The sequence below is a fragment of the Pinus tabuliformis genome, chromosome 7 (genome assembly GCF_031772625.1).
Source record: "Pinus tabuliformis cultivar Carrire ecotype Pingquan chromosome 7, CPIR1, whole genome shotgun sequence".
Classification (NCBI taxonomy): domain Eukaryota; kingdom Viridiplantae; phylum Streptophyta; class Pinopsida; order Pinales; family Pinaceae; genus Pinus; species Pinus tabuliformis.
Window position 1 is genome coordinate 1,260,006,292 of NC_142293.1, and position 5,025 is coordinate 1,260,011,316.

A 5,025-nucleotide genomic window follows, 5' to 3' on the forward strand; every position below is an offset into this window, starting at 1 on the left:
TAGGTTGATGGAGAAGAAAGTGATAAGGAGGAAGTTTCCCATTTAACATAATTTGTGGAATTCAAAGAAATCAAATTTACATTAAAAACAATCATCTAGAATAAATGGAAATTGTAGAATATTTAACCTCTTACAAAATTAAATAAATATTATATGAATCAATTAAAACTAAATATAGTAATGATTCCAAAGGAAACGTCAATCACAAGACTTGGGTGTCTTGAGTGTTGACTAAGGTGCTGTTCTATCTAGCAAGGATTTCAAAGGCAATGTCGATCAGGCTATTATGATATGTGAATAGGTTTCACTCAAGTGTTAGAAATAAAGATAATGTGAGAGAAGATAATTATAACAACAATAAGACATTAAACAGATTTCAACCTTGGAAAGGTAAACTGAAAAAAACGAGCTTATATATTTATTATTATTATTATTAAAGATAATGTGAGAGAAAATTATTATAGCAACAATAACCCATAAAACATGTTTCAACTCGAGATCCCTATGACTTAAATGAAAGCATGCTTTGGCATGAAGCAACCCCTGGAAAACCCAAACTGAGAAAAACTAGCTACTATTATTATTATTATAATATGGCTTAAATGCAATCATGTGCCCTCTACCACAAATTACAATGGGAAATCCCTAACTCTTTTAATAGACTCCATGACATGTAATCCATGGACTCTAATACCACTCTCCACCAAAACTATATGCATAAACCATGAGTGTAAAGTACTCTGCAACACATTACAATGGAGAATCCTCAAGAATTTTGAACCTTTTAAAAGACTTTATCACATTTTTGAAGAATTCTTCGGCGAAAATCACATGGAGAAATTTTTGTGGATGCGTTTCGAACCAACCAGTGTGGTTCATCATCAGGACAAGTTGAATGAGCAGATCTGGCCTATGCACTTTAAATAGACCGGGCATAATATCCAATGACTCAGATTACTAGAAAGACAACAGCTCGATTTGGCGTGATAACGGCTAGTTTGACCATTATATTAATTAATATTATTTATTTATATAACAGAAATTTTAGTTATAGAATAAATTAATCATAAAATGAATTAATTATAAAAAATTAATTTTAAATATATTAATAAACTTACAATAATTCAAATTTGTTAGAAATGTATACTATAATAGGTAAAATTATAATAAGTAAATTACTAAAAATAAATAAATAATTTCAAATATATTAATATTGAACTGTTAAAAAATATTAGTTAGTTATAACGGCTAGTTTGACCTAGTTTGATAAGTGTATTTATTTATTTATTTTATTTAAAAATGGAATAAATTAATAAATTATAATAGGAAAATCATAAAATATATTAATTTCAAATATATTAATATATTAATAAATTTAAATTAATTTAAAATGGTTTAAAATATATCATAGAATAAATAATAATAATAATACTAACATAAATAAATATATTCAAATATATTAACTAATGAGAATAAAATTAATTTTAAATTGTTAGATAAAAATATTAGTTAGTAAAAATTAATTCAAGGTCTATGTAATGGGAAAAATAGTATTTTAAAATTAACTTTATGCAAAATAAGTTTAAATTGATTAAAAAACAGAAAAATAAATAAAATAAAAAAATAAATAATATATATATATATATATATAATAATAATAATAATAATAAATTAATAATATTAATAATAATTTTAACCTATTAAAATTAAATAACAGTTTAAATTAATAATTAAAATCGATTTAAAATTAATTTTCTTAAATAAATTAAGATTAACAAAAAATAAAAATAAATAATAATAATAATAAAATAAATAAATAAATAAAATAAATAAATAAAAAAAATAAATTACTATATTAAAAATTAATAAATTGATGAAAAAAGAGAGGAAAAGAAAGAAAAAAAGAAAACCACCAGGAGGAGAAGGGTGGGATCCAACAACCACTGATTTTCCAGCCATCCTCTCTATTGAAATTGTTCGTCTTTTTTCAATTTCCAGGGTTTCCCTAAATTTCCATGCACTCTAATATCATAAGGCTCCAAAAACATCACCTTGAACTTAATAGCTTTGAATCTTTCACCAAATCAAATTTACGATTTCCTTATCCAATAACCCAAAAAAAGTTCCCACTAAGATAATATGCATCTCTTACCCATATGTCACGGAGTCAAAATCATAGTACCAATTTGAATCCGGTTGAGAAGATTACCCACTAAGAGAATATGCACCTTTTACCCATATGTCAAGGAGTCAAAATCATAGGACCAATTTGAATCCGGTTAAGAAGATTACCCTCCCTCGGAACTATGGGAACAAACCACCGCAGCAACCAAAAATTAGCTGCGGTCCTAACCGATTGATCTCATAGTAACCCAAGGGTCCTAAATAACCGCCGTTACATGGCAGCCACCTGTGTCGGCCGCAAATATGGAAGAGTACCAGCCGTGATCGTTACTTTTTCCATTCATATGAATTCCTCTCTCTATATAAATATTGTAACAAAATCTCGCTACTATCATCCAATCTTTTTCACTTCATCGCAATCTCAGAGCAATCCAATCTTTTTCACTTCATCGTGCCTATCTGTCCACTTGCTCAGATCATGGATCAATCAACCACGCCGATGGCCGAGGAAGTATGCAATAATAATAACAATGATACTGTGAAATTGCAGAGCTGCGATGGCAAAATATTTGAGGTGGAAACAGAGGTGGCATCGACTTCAGGCATCATAAAGAGAATGATGGGGGACTTGGGCACCAACATTACCATTCCTCTGCCTCTCGTTTCTGCCAAGATTCTGCGTCGCGTTATTCAATATTGCAGATACCATGTTCTTGATGCCCCCACTGTATCGCTTGATGCCGTCAAAACGTGGGATGAGGAGTTCGTGAAAGCTCTTGTAGAAGATCGCGCCATACTGTTTGAAGTTACAAAGGCTGCCCACTACCTGGTGGTCACAAATCTTTTGGACTTGACGTGTCAAACTATTGCCGATATGTTGAAAGGGAAAACCGCTGAACAGATGCGTGAGCTTTTCAACATTCCGAATGAAAATTAATCGTTAAATCATTCCGAAAATTAATCGTTAAATCACTCTGCAATGACAGAGTACTTTGCTTTCTGCAATTTGGTTTGGTTCGTTTGAACATGAATTTGATAGCATGTCATTAGGTTTAAATTCGCTGCAAACTGTTAAGTGTGAAGTCAAATTCACGGAGGATTCTAGATCAGATCTTTTAGATCTCGAGGATTCTAGATCTTTCTACATCACTATTAGTTTCTAGAATCACATGCAGGATTTTAAATCCTCCTACATGGTTTCTATATCATTCCAGATTTCCATCTGAATCACACATAGGATTTTAGATCCCTTTTCTGCCTCTATAAATTTGTAATTTCTCTGGTCAAGGAAAACCAATGCCGAAGCCTATTATGTAATGCAAAGTGATTTCTGTTCTCCAGTAATTGTTTTATCTATTCCGTTGTTTTTGATTAAGTAATCTTGTTGTTTCTCCATTCGTCTATTTCTGTGAATTATTCTCGCTATTGCCGTCAAAGACTCGCTATTGCCGTCCAAGTCTTTGAGTATAAATCCGTTGTGTTATTTATGCTCTAGTCTAATACAAACACTATGTTTAGTATACACATTTCCTTAAGCATTTTAATAATTTTTGCAAATTTTAGTATTATACTATGGGACGGGAATTTTTATGACACAAAATTTCTCGTTATTGTGGCTTAATAAACGAAAAAATGTAGTCAATTTTACATAGGCGATGGGACGTGAGAGTGATAAGTAATGTAACATTGTTAGTACATTGATAAAAATATGTTACGAGTATACATAATTATGTTACATAGTATACTTTTTGCACTTTGAATGCGGTGACTCTCCCGTTGTAATTAGTTTGTATGTGGTGACTTTTTTTTGTTGTAATTACTTTGCATGTAGTAAATTGTTACTGTTATTATTGTATATTTGTTATAATTATTTTGTATATAGTGAATTGGTAGATATTCAGTATGAGATAGATCTCACTTACCCAGTATGGGGTAGATCTCACTTTATGTTTACAAATACTAAAAAAAGGTTTTATTTAGGTGAAACATATGGGCTAGATACCATGCGCCAAATTATTATTAATACTATGCAAAAAACATTCTTAACTCTAATATTAATATTAATAAAAATAAAGATGACACATGGTATAGAGAACCAATGGTATTGACCCATAGTATTCACATGGAATGTAGACTATATAAAGGAAGAAATTAAACCATCATAGATCCATCTTTAATGTAGATCTACTAAGCTTGGAGAGGGATCAAATATCTTAATATGCCAACTAGCATAAAGTGAAAAAAGGTAAGATTTGATCCCTCACAGGGCTTGGTACATCGAGAGTAAAGATGGATCCTCGGAGCATATTTGAAGGCATTTCAACTAGCACTAAAACTTTGATAGGAATTATTAGTTGTATAAAAATATTTATGAACTTACCATAATTGTGTGTTCTTTCCAGTAGATATATCCTTTCTCTAGTGTATCATAAGGTAGTTGTAACATGCTATATATCGAAAGGGAAACAAAAAAGAGTTTACATTTATCTTGAATCAAATTTTAATTAACCTATCAAAACAAACATAATGTTGAGGTGAATGTTCAGAGGGGTGAGAAAATGTCATTCTCATTAGATTTTTACTATATAAACCATGAGAATGTCATTCTCATTAGGTTTTTACTATATAAACCATGACTCCTCGACTAATGGAGTGCAATGAGAGATAGTGTATAATAAATAAGATAAATGGGGCACCCCCAGTTCTCGTTCCTTGCTAACCATTTGATCATGCCAGCGTCCTTGCCTAGCCATTTGATAGGGCCAACATTCCTTCCTAAGAATTGAAATGGAATCAAACATGCCATTTATTACATCAGTTGCACCTCTATAAGAGGTTAAAATATTATAAAGTGAAATTATAGCCTCGAATGTGTCAATATGAAAGCCACCACATTACATG

General features: G+C 30.6%; 1 pseudogene; it reads left to right on the plus strand.

Annotated features, from left to right (window-relative positions):
• The first annotated feature begins 2,623 nt into the window (after positions 1-2,623).
• LOC149251979 (uncharacterized) lies at positions 2,624-3,061 on the plus strand (annotated as a pseudogene).
• The last annotated feature ends 1,964 nt before the right edge of the window (positions 3,062-5,025 follow it).